We start from the raw sequence: 12,546 nt of genomic DNA, 5'->3' as shown, positions 1-12,546 counted from the left end.
AGGAATTCTGTTTCACAGCTGTTACAAGAGAATTGAAATACAACTGTGTCCAATAATTGAAAAACAGCTGTTCATTTGCCATGTCTAAAAACAATTATATAGGAGAAATTGGCTTGGCAGTACAGCAAAAAAAAAAAAAAAAAAAAAAGTGTAATTACTTTTAATTGCCAAAGTGGGGAAGCAATCCGACAGTGGAATACGAAATTGTATGACATCATGAAATCTACTTTTCTGATAGTTGAAAAAATGGTTAACATTTTCTCTGCCTGCTATGCTCTCTGAAGGCAGGAAGGAGTCCCAGTTCATCTCTTATAGGCCCTTGGAGAGAGCATTGTGATGCCAGTTTCATTTGTCTATTTTTCCTCCATATATGTACACATAGTGTGCACATAACTGATATGTTTTCTTAAGACTTCCCTTTACAGTAGCTATTTCCCACTCTGCTGCAGACGAACAAAAACAGAAAACTAAAGGGAAATCAGCGTGAGTCCTGAAAGTTGTGCTCTGCAGCGGGGATTCCACATGAAACACAAAGACAGGACACAAAATATGCTACTTTTCAAGTCACATTTACAAGATTTCTCTTTTACCATAATTCACTCACCAAAAATACAATTGCATAGTCCTTTAGCATTCTGCAGTATTTCTCAGCACCAGCAAACAGGCAGTAAGGACTTTTTCACCAAGAGCCAAGAATAAAGAGAGTTTGTAGCCTTCTATGAGGATCTGCTCACTCTGAACCATCAAGTAATCGTGGGAAGTTGATTGTCAATGCTCGGGTAGCAACCCTTTCGACTATGTGATGACCTGCTTTTTTGCTTGCTTTCTATTAAAAAACTGTATTTGATTCTGTGCAAATTCATAAACCAAACACAAAATTCAGGGGTTAAACAGTTCAGTAAACAGATGAGACAGACATGCTAATACACTGGAAACATGCTATTTAAATTCAGACTAGTTAAACAGGATGCCCTTTTGTCACTGACCAAATTGTTAAATTGGTGCCTTGGCAAGAGCCTTTTGTACTCGTCTGAAGATTCCCGGGATCCAAACCTCTGTGGTATTAAAACAAACAGAGTAAATATTTTCCTTTAAGTTTACATCCAAGATCTAAATATTTCCAAGCATGTCAAACTCACTTTTCTCCACCGCTCCCTGCAGGGTCCATGTAGACTTCGGCTGCCAAAGAACCCAGTTGAACTTGCCTTGGGAGGGGCCTCATCCCTGAAGACAGGCAAAGCTCAGAGCCAGAAGCAGAGCGTCTTGCAGCTGTGCTGCTCTGCTTGGCAGAAGGAACTCACGCAGCAGCAGGTGTGCTATCTGCTGACTTCAACACACTGAGAGGGGGGAAGGCTCTGTCCTTGCTGCTTGCTCCCTGAGCTTGAATATCTGCCATTCCCTTTTACCTATTTGCAAAGAAGTGCCAAGAACCTACCCTGGGAAACCTGCATTTCTCTTCATTAGCTTTAAGGGTGTAAGTCAGCTTTCTAGCTACATAACTTTTAGCTCTACTTAAGCTAGTTACATCTGCAAAATAAAGTGATTCCTCTGCAGAATCTAGCACAGAATATTAACAAACTGTGTTTCTCCTCTGTCTCTGTCTCCCTTGTTTCATATTGTTTTCCATCCAACATGCAGCTGAAGTTCTCTTGGAAAGAGAATACATAGAATCACAAATGAGTACCATATCAGTATTTTTTTGGACCCTGTATCTTGGGGACTTACTCTGAAAGTGTCCCAGCATAATTGCAAAGACAATGCTCTGCTTTTTTGTTTTTTCTTCTTTTGTAGTTACTGACAGTAAACTTTCAAACTGCCATCTCAAATTCAGTGTAATTGAACTCAACCAGAACTAGTGAATATAACTGTAGGTATCAATACCTTTGCCTTTAAACTCAATGAGGTACTTCAAAGTACCTCATCCCATCTCTAAGAAATGCACTTACATTTACCTGGAGTTACCTAATATGAATGAGCCTGGTGCTGCACTGGCCAGACCTTCCTTCACTGAAGAACCTGTTGCTCTTCAGCTGTAGGCAGATGGCCATAAGCTGGCTGCCCTTCCAAGGACTGCCTCTGTTGCAGAGAGCAGCCTTGCCCGAGGACACACCCCTTTACAGGCAGCCCACATCCAAAAACTGATCAAGGAGGGAGTGTAAGGGCCTGTTCACTACCACTCATCTTGAGAAAATGCTGAAGGGTCATTCGAGCTCTAGAAATCTCTATGAGATTCACTGCAGTTGTGATGGGTCTCCATGGAAGCGCAGCTTCTTTCTCTGCCCTGTCTGCTTCCTTCCCCTACCTCGAGAGGTGTTGATTCCAAGGATGCACCTTAATTAACATAATGAGCTCTTAATTTCATCTCAGAATCTGCTTCCCAGGAACCCTAATCTTTGCCACATAGGCTCATATGAAGCCCATTTTGTGGGGAGTCATGCCTGCGTTTGATGCAGGCATCCAATCAGTCAAGTATTTGATTAAATGGGTACAATGTATACATTTATATCCATAGTAAAATGCAAAAAGAATATCTACTCCCATCTTGGTAGAATATATAGTCAAGTTAGAGAGATAGTATAAATATATGAAAAGGTAACTCATTATGTAATAAATGATAAGTATCAAATGGTTACATGGCATTAGGACTTATCAGAAGGGAAGACTGATTTTAGGACAAAGTAGTTGCTGGTTCTTTGAGGAGCAGTAAGTTTATTGTAACCCATTATTATCTGCAGACTGTTCTTCTATGAAAGTCAACTCCTCAAGACATACAAGAGTCTTTACCCTAGAAATGAGATTGATTCTGAGTAGCCTTCCTGTTGCTCTGTACCTCATGATGAAACTGCCAAACAACTCACAATGGCAGTAGGTCAAAAACACACTTCCATAAATACTTTTTCCATGAGATCTGCTATAGCTGGCCCTCTTCTTCCTGGGTCACTTAGGTTCCCAGGGACTCTCCACTTTCCCCATTCAAACTCCAAAGCATTGACACATAGTGAAGTTGTCTTGCCCTTCTTCTGGCTGAGCTGGTTTGCAGGGTTGGCCTTGCCAATGCAAATCCCCAAAGCTAGGTCTTGCTCTCATCTGTCTTGACCTTGCCTTTCTTGGTACCTTCACTGTTTCCATTTCTACCTCTAAGTTCTCATCTCCATTTTGCCCCCTCTAGATTCTATCAACCCCCTGTGATCTCCCATCTCCAATGTAGAACTAACAGAATTTGCTCTGCCTTTTTACAAAATCACAGTCCAACATGGAGGCCTTGGGCAAATCATTTAATCTAATTCATCTTCAGTAGTCTCATTTACAAAATGAGGATACTAATTCCTACCTCCTGTAGATGAGAATGATAATGATTAATGAACTGACTTGAAAGCAGGAGTCTTCTGGGAAGAGGTAAAAACAAAACATAAACATAAAATCCTTGCAAAAGCCATTACCTAGATTTACTGTATACCAAGCACTGCGTAAAGTGTTATATCATAATATATAACCCTCCAGTAGAAATTCCAAGGAACTGTGACAAAAAGCTGTGTCACTTGGGAATTAAAATGTGATTTATCTTTGGTTACTCTGACTCTATTCCAGATGTAATCTGAAACAACTCCCTGCCCATTCTTGCACAAGATCTCTTTCCTTTCTTCTTTTTCATTCTCAATCCTACCCCATCCTAAGTTAAGCCTTAGCAATTTATAACTCATCTAAAATGCTGCCTGATTGATTTTCATGACTCTGATTTGAATGTATCTGCATAATTCCCCTGCCCCCCTCAGGCTTGGAGCCAGGTGGGGAATAGCTTCAGGTGGGAAGTGTCCTATCTGCTAGGATGGGGTTCTTGTTATCCACAGTAGAAATAATAGCAGCAAGATCTGAAGTGGTATCCTGGAGCAAGGCCAACATCAAAGCTGTGATACAAAACAAGATTGCTAATCTGAGGAGGACATAAAGCATAGAACATGGGCGAATACTAAATCAAAACAGAGCATAAATAAGGACAACCAATGAACAAGCTATGCCTAAACACATATGAAAAGGTTAAGTGGGAACTATTTTTAAAGTGGAGAACATATGACTTTTTAAACACTTGCAAAAGTCATGCAACCATCATTGCAACCTAATTTCAGAACATTTTTATCACCTCAAGAAAAAAAACCCATATCCATCAGCAGTCACTCCCTGTTTCCCCCTTGTCCCAGCTTCTGGCTACGCCTACTCTGCTTTCTGTCTCTATACATTTGCCTATTCTGGACAATGTGCTTTGGCTTCTGGTTGGCATTGTTCTGCTGGATGTATTGAAAGAAACTGAAATGTGGTGCATTCTTTCCTGTATGCCTCCATCAATAATTCACATCATGTGTTATTCTGATTTTGCTATCCCTTTCATCAAGATTTTAACACCCTCTTCTCTTCTCTTCCCCTCCCTTTACACAACTGTTTCCATTGCTCCTTTGTTTCACATTAAGATGCTTCATCATAAATTCCATCCAACAATTTTGCACCCCCCTACTTCCACATGTGCCCTTTAATAGGAATCCGAAGTGTACATATTATTTAAGACTAGATCTAATGCCACCTCCTCCACCATGTTTCCCTAGATCAATCCAAGAAGTTAGCTCTTTTTCTTTTATGACCTCCGTCTCCTGGAGGACTCTGCACCATTCCTTGGTGGGTACAAATATGCACTCCTCTGCTGTAGTTATTTCTCCTCCTTGACTGTAAGTTTCTTAATTAATGGTACCATGTTTCTTTCTCACCCACAGTTCTGGCACATTGTGAGCATATAGTAAGTGCTTGCTGAATAAATATACAAACAAAAAGGAAATTGCATGAAATACCCTAAATAACCCCCACTTAGATAACTGTTACATAGAATTCTGGAATTAAAGACCAAAATAATACTACCATATAACAATACAGTGATTTGACTAGATACTTCTAAACTTTGGATACAATAAAATGTGTTAGCGAGCATTATAAATTGTTGGAATACACTTAAAGGCACCTAAATTAATGGGAAACTTGTCACTTAAAAATAATATAATCATTAATTTTAAAGTGAATGAAGATCATTTGCCCAGTGACTTCAGATTGTTATTCTACTGAGATTTAGATTTTGATAAAAATTTGTAATGAAGAATCTGTATTCAATAGTTTCTCCTTTCTTTTCAAGCTATCTTCTTCAACCCCTCCATTCTATTTCCCTTATGTGAAAATGATAATACATTGCCATAATAATTATTCCTATACACACACAGATCCACTTATAACCTTCATTTTTCTCAACACAATTTGTCAGCCTGTCTTCCCAGCGAGTGTGCTTTGAAAGTGTGAAGTTCACTCAAACAGGTTTCTTTCTTTTGACACACATCTTAAAAGGTCATTAATTAATTTATTGTGCAAACATTTAATGGAAATCCTGTCTTATGTGAAGCACAGTGTTATAAAAAAAAAATAACATGCTGGCCAGGCGCGGTGGCTCATACCTGTAATCCCAGCACTTTGGGAGGCCGAGACGGGCGGATCACAAGGTCAGGAGATCGAGACCATCCTGGCTAACACGGTGAAACCCTGTCTCTACTAAAAATACAAAAAATTAGCTGGGCATGATGGTGGGCGCTTGTAGTCCCAGCTACTCGGGAGACTGAGGCAGGAGAATGGTGTGAACCCGGGAGGTGGAGTTTGCAGTGAGCCGAGATCGTACCACTGCACTCCAGCCCGGGGGACAGAGCGAGACTCCATCTCAAAAAATAATAATAATAATAATAATATGCTAAGGCCTCTGTCTTTATGGTTCACATGGTTTTGTAGTGGATCAAGATGCCTAAACATAAGTTAAAGAGAGATGCATGCAGAAAAGAGGTTTAGGTAAAGTGTCTGTGACTTCAGAAAGTGTTTGGATGGTAAAAAGATTGAGCTGTAATAAAACTGTCTTTTGACATGCTTGCTTTTATCTGATGGACCTATGAATCTGATCAATTTTCCTTTTTGGTCTGCCTGCTAGGAATCTCAGAACCATTTTTTTGTGGTGCACCTTTAACTATAGTATAATTTGACCTACAGTATAGCATTGATGGAGTCCCTTACTTTTTCTTATTTTGCCACTTCAATTTTTTCTTTGTCTACTTTTTGGGTTTTATTTATTTTTACTTTTATGTATCTCTTCAAGCTACATAAAATACGTGTGTGTGTGTGTGTGTGTATATATATATATATATATATATATATATATATATATATTTTTTTTTTTTTTTTTTGAGACGGAGTCTCGCTCTGTTGCCCAGGCTGGAGTGTAGAGGCCTGATCTCGGCTCACAGGAACCTCCACCTCCTGGGTTCATACAATTCTCCTGCCTCAGCCTCCGGAGTAGCTGGGACTGCAGGCATGCACCACCACACCGGGCTAATAAATACATGTATGTATATTTTTAATGATGTGAGACATAAGTACTGACTAAAAATAATTCTGAAAAAGGCATACTAAAGAGAGCTATAGAATTGCTTTATTGTTTGACCCTCTTCACCCTGAGTGTGTGTGTGTATATATATATATTTGTACCCAAGACTGGGCAATTTACAAAAGAAAGTGTACAAAAGAAAGTTTAATGGACTCACAATTCCACATGGCTGGGGAGGCCTCACAATCACGGTGGAAAGTGAAAGGCACTTCTCACATGGTGGCAGACAAGAGAAGAGAACTTGTGCAGGAAAACTCCCCTTTATAAAACCATCAGATCTCATGAGACTTATTCACTATCACAAGACTAGCAAGGGAAAGACCTACCTCCGTGATTCAATTACCTCCCACCGGGTGCCTCCCACAACACATGGGAACTGTGGGAGCTACAATTCAAGATGAGATTTGGGTGGGGACACGGCCAAACCATATCATTAATTTTGTATAAATTTAAGGGGTACAAGAGCAGTTTTGTTACATGTATAGATTCCATAGTGGTGAAGACTAGGCTTTTAGTGTAACCACCACCTGAATAATATACACTGTATACATTAAGTAATTCCTCACTCATCACCCCCTTCCCATGCTCCCACTCTTCCAAGTCTCCAATGTCTATTATTCCACACTCATGTACATATGTACCCATTATTTAGACCTCACTTACAAGTGAGAACATGCACCTCTACATATGACCATTTGTTATTTTTTAATTTTTTTTTTATTTTTTGGTGAGATGACATCTCACTATGCTGCCTAGTTTTGTCTCAAACTTGTGAGCTCAATTGATTCTCTTGCCTTGGCCTCCCAAACTGCTGGGATTACAGGCATGAGCCCTCATGCCCAGCCCCACATTTTCTTTATCTTCAGTTTTATTCTATTGTGATGGTTAATACTGAATGTCAATTTGATTAGATTGAATGATGCAAATTATTGTTACTGGGTGTGTCTGTGAGGGTGTTGCCAAAGGAGATTAACATTTGAGTCAGTGGAATAAGAGAGGCAGACCCATCCTCAATCTGGGTGGGCACCATCTAATCAGTTGCCAGCATGGCTAGGATACAAGCAGGCAGAGGAACCTGGAAGGACCTGACTGGCTGAGTCTTCTGGCCTCCATCTTTCTCCCATGCTAGATACTTTCTGCCCTTAAATGTCAGACTCCAAGTTTTTCAGCATTTGGGCTCTCGGACTTACACCAGTGATCTGCCAGGGGTTCTCAGGTCTTCAGCCACAGACTGAAGTCTGCGCTATTGGCTTTCCTACAGATGAGGTTTTGGGACTTGCACTGGCTTCCTGGCTCCTCAGCTTGCAGACAGCCTATTGTGAGACTTCACCTTGTTATCGTGAGTCAATTCTCCTAATAAACCTCTTTCATGTATTCATCTATCCTATTAGTTCTGCCCCTTTAGAGAATCCTGACTAACACAGCTATCTGTCGTCTGTTGACGGACACTTAGGCTGATTCCATATCTTTGCTATTGTGAATAGTGCTTCGATAAACATACAAGCGCAGGTATCTTTTTGATATAATGATGTCTTTTCCGTTGGGTAGATACCTGGTAGTGGGATTGCTGGATCTAATGGTATTATGTTATATTTTTAGTTCTTTGAGAAATCTCCACACTGTTTTCCATAGAAGCTATACTAATTTGCATTCATTAAAATGATCACACTGCCCAAAGCAATCCACAGATTCAATGCAAGTTCTATAGAAATACCAACATCATTTTTTTTTACAGACTTAGAAAAAACAATCCCAAAATTGATATAAAAACATAAAAGAGCCTGAATGAGCAATTATTTTTTCTGTCATCATACCATTCACCTGAAAAATTGCAAAGGTTATTAATTAGAGAGGAAATACTTTTATATACTTATTCATGGTGTACTGATTCAGATAGCCTAATTTGAATTGTTTGGTATAATCATAAAGATATATTTGAACGAAAAGCAAAATAACCAATTCTAGCAAATGAAAACACTAAATATGCTATCTATGGTCACTTTTTTCTAGCACTGAAATACCAATCTGTATAAAGTTAATTAACAAAAAGGTAATCTACGTAAAAGGAAAAGGCAATCTATATAGATGTAACTTACATTAATATCTCTTGAGTGAATCATTGAGTAAACAATATTTTCTGAGTCCACATTACTATTTAGAATACACTGGCTAGATATTTTGCATACATTATTCAATTTGATCCTCAGATCAGTCTTAAAGGCATATATTATTTTTCTCATCTTAGAAAGAATAAACTGGTTTATAATGAAATTTATATTAGTAATAGAAGCCCTGTTCTCAATGTTTTGCATGAGCTAATTCTTTAATCCTCTCACAAAACCAATGTGGTCAGATCTATTTTTTTTTATTCTCATTTTATAAATGAAGAAATAAGGAACAGAGATGTTACATAAATCATCCCATGCTATACAGTTACTCATGAAGCTGGGTTCAAACCCCAGCAGTCTGAGTCCAGAGTGTTTACCCTGAATTAACTAATTTCCCCAAACTAATTTTACTAAACAAATGGCAGACATTCATGTTTTACACTAAAATTTATACCATGTTGCCTTAGGATTCAGTTCAAACCACACACCTACTATCTACATCTTTTCTGTTGGTTTCAGACAGAATTTGTTACTTCTTTTCCTGGGTTTCCCTAGAGATAGATAGATAGAAAACAGATAAGAGATAGACAGATAGGTATAAAAAGTAGAATAAATACAAGTATACATGAACAGCACTTTCTATATTTTCTTTTAATATGTATACGTACCTTTTTAAAATAAGATTTCCTTAAAAGTAGGGATTACTTAATGAAATCTCTCTTTTAAAATTAAATGTATTTTAAAAACATAAATAAGTCAATGAGTGAATAAAATAAAAACTTCACAACATATACATTTGGCCCATTAAAATTTCATCAGTACCTGAAATCCTGCAATGAAAGATTTATTATTTTGGCTTAAATCCTTTTATCGCTTGGAAAGAAAAGATTCTGACAAGAATTGCTATATCAATTCATATCTGTCTTTAATATTTTCTTATAAACACATTTACTAGAGCTTTTCCTAATAATAATTTTGATGAAGCAAAATACAGACAGAACAAGAACACACTACATCTTTCATAAGGTCACCAGAGAGAACCATGGATAGAAGTTAAGGACAATTGAGGTGGATACCAGGAAATTAATTCTGAAGACTATAACTTTTGGGAGGAAATCTTGACTTTCTTAACATTCTCAAATCTTATCCAAAGAAATATCATCTACAAATACAATTCTTTTCTGAGTAAGGAAAGTAAGGAATGACAAATTGGGGGGGTGTTAGGTAGATTAAAGTCAACAGACTCATAAGATTTCAAGTTGTTATAACCTGCTGTCCAAACCTGACCTGGGCAACAGAATCAGCTGCGGGCACTTGAAAAGAATATCTTACCTGTGTCCCAGTACATTTCATTTAAATCTCTATATGCTAAAAAAATAAAAATAAAAATATGGCCGGGCGCCGTGGCTCACGCCTGTAATCTCAGCACTTTGGGAGGCCAAGGCAGGTGTATTATGAGGTCAAGAGATCAAGAACATCCTGGCCAACATGGTGAAACCCCGTCTCTACTAAAAATACAAAAATTAGCTGGGCATGGTGGTGCGTGCCTGTAGTCCCAGCTATTTGGGAGGCTGAGACAGGAGAATCGCTTGCAGCAGGGAGGTGGGTGCAGTGAGCCAAGTTCACCCCACTGCATTCCAGCCTGGCAACAAAGCAAGACTCTGTCTCAAAATAAATAAATAAATAAATAAATAAAAATAAAAAATAAAAAAAATAAGAAACAAAAACACCCAAGAAACTCCCCCATGTGATTCTAACATAAGAAGTTTGGTGACAGAAAGCAGACCTATGTTTACACACCAACGCTTTAGACTGAGTTTCACCACCCTCTTATTGATAGCCTACCCAACACGGACGGGGGTTGGGCTACCTCTTCAAATATCTCCCAGCCTTCTAATGTCAATTTCAAGCCATCAAGACCCATGGTAGTGGTACTGTTGGTGGTATATGTTGCACCAGGGCCAGACTCATGGGTATGCAACCTGTGCTGCCACACAGCCCTACAGTTAGAAAGGTCCTGTGTGTGGTCTAATGATCTACTATCACTTTTTTTGGAATTCTTAATAATTTTAACAAAGCTCCTCTCTCTATATATAATATAATATAGTATAGTATAATATAATATAATATATATAATATAATTTTTTTTGCATCGGGCCTCACAATTACATAGCCAATCTAGGTGGCTCTCATTAAAAGGTAGGGGGATAGGTGCAACACTGGTGGACAATAATCATTAGCAAATTTTTGAGCCAATCAATTAGATGAATAATGTAGTCACCAGTTAGGTGTTACTACATATCCAAAGGATTCTTGAACGAGTCAATTCATTTTGCGGACTTTATCTTGATCTTTAGAAAGAAAAGAGAATATTGGCGTTGATGACCCCTAATACCCTACCCAGTTCTAGTACTGTGGCAGAAATTGCTGTATGTTCAGCAAAACCTGTTTCCTTTTATTCCTCAGCACACAGCAAGACTACATGTCCCAGCTTCCCATGCAGATGAATGTTGCCACGTGTATTAATTCATTAGGGCTGCCCTAACAAAGTATCGCAGACCGATACTGTGTTAAGCAAGAGAAATTTATTTTCTCAAAATTTTGGAGGCTAGAATTCTGAGATCAAGGTAGCCGAAGGGCTGGTTGGTTTCTTAAGATCTCTCTCCTTGGCTTGTAGATGGCTGACTTCTACCTATGTCTTCACATGGTCTTTCCTCCGTACCCATCTGTGTCCAAATTTCCTCTTCTCAGGATACCAGTTATATTGAATTAGGTTCCACCTATTAACTTCCATTTTAACTTAAGTACCTCTTTAAAGGTCCTGTCTCCAAGTACTGTACAGTCATGTTTTGAAGTACTGGGAGTTAGGACTTCAATGTATGACCCTGGGGGAATAAAAGTCAACCCAATACATCATACAATGGAGTTTTGACCAATAAAACACAGGCAGGAGTCACAAATACCACTTTCAGTTCAATTCTACATACACATTATACACACAGTCCTTTAATCTCTTTTTCTCTTTCCAGATGACCAGGATAGAGACCACCCTCCAGGCAATCTTGGAAGCCATGTGGTAAAACCACACAATGGAAGGATCATGGATCCCTGAGTCACTACTTGGAGAAGAGCCACTCCACCAGAAATGCCCACACAGAAATATGATATGAATGAGAAATAAGTGATTATTGTTTTAGGCTCTGCAATTTGGGGGATTTTGTGTTGTAACAGCTATACTATCAAACCTAAAATAATCAATCAATGAGGACTCAGAGAAATCAAAGTATCATATTTGCTTTACCTCAGGTAAGCAATTACTAGTTAATAAGCCTTTACTCAGTGTTCAGATCTGTTCTCGATGCTGTAAATTACAAAGAAATAAAAAGCACAGTGTCTCATTTCAATATTGCTCATAAGGCACAGACCATAAAGATGCCACTAAATGCTGAAGTGTGGAGAAGTACCTCTATTTGACAGTTTTTTAAAGTAGTTGATCTATGAAGCCTGAAGGATGAGCCATGAAAGGCTTCGTTTGATGAGTTGAACTTTGACCTTCAAGGTAGCCTGGGAGGGATTAGGTAAGTGATAGGTATCCCAGCAGGGAGGATGATCACGAGCAGAAAGTCAACGTAAGAAAATAAAAATAAAAAGCCAGGCATAAGTGGGAAACTGTGAAAATTCTGCCCAACAGAAGCAGGGAATCCCACTGAGCAGTGCTGGGTAATAAAGAAAAGCACCAAGTCCCAGCCAGGCTCAGGATAGACTAGAGAGCTAGGTAATTATTTTAAGCTGGTTTACTTCAGTATAATCCAGCCTCTAACTTGATTGGGAAAATCCTTCAGAAAATTATCGTGCCTTTTTCTTTCGAGCTTTTACTTGGTGTCTTTTTTCCTTGAACACTTTTTTTCTAGAATCTGTGAACAGACACTAGTAGAGAGTTATAACGCACACTCCCCTTTCCCCCTCCCAAAATGGCTTATGACC

General features: G+C 38.7%; 1 protein-coding gene across 1 annotated transcript in view; it reads right to left on the bottom strand.

Annotated features, from left to right (window-relative positions):
- KCNJ16 (potassium inwardly rectifying channel subfamily J member 16) overlaps positions 1–1,339 on the bottom strand; it is a 170,664-nt gene extending 169,325 nt beyond the window's left edge. The window contains exon 1 of the mRNA XM_015120221.3: positions 1,140–1,339. The gene's annotated coding sequence lies outside the window, so the exon portion shown is untranslated. The remainder of the gene's footprint in view (positions 1–1,139) is intronic.
- Between the last annotated feature and the right edge of the window lie 11,207 nt (positions 1,340–12,546).

The sequence above is a fragment of the Macaca mulatta genome, chromosome 16, assembly GCF_049350105.2.
Source record: "Macaca mulatta isolate MMU2019108-1 chromosome 16, T2T-MMU8v2.0, whole genome shotgun sequence".
NCBI lineage: Eukaryota > Metazoa > Chordata > Mammalia > Primates > Cercopithecidae > Macaca > Macaca mulatta.
The sequence above is the reverse complement of the archived record's forward strand: the minus strand, read 5'-3'. Positions and strand labels throughout refer to the sequence as shown.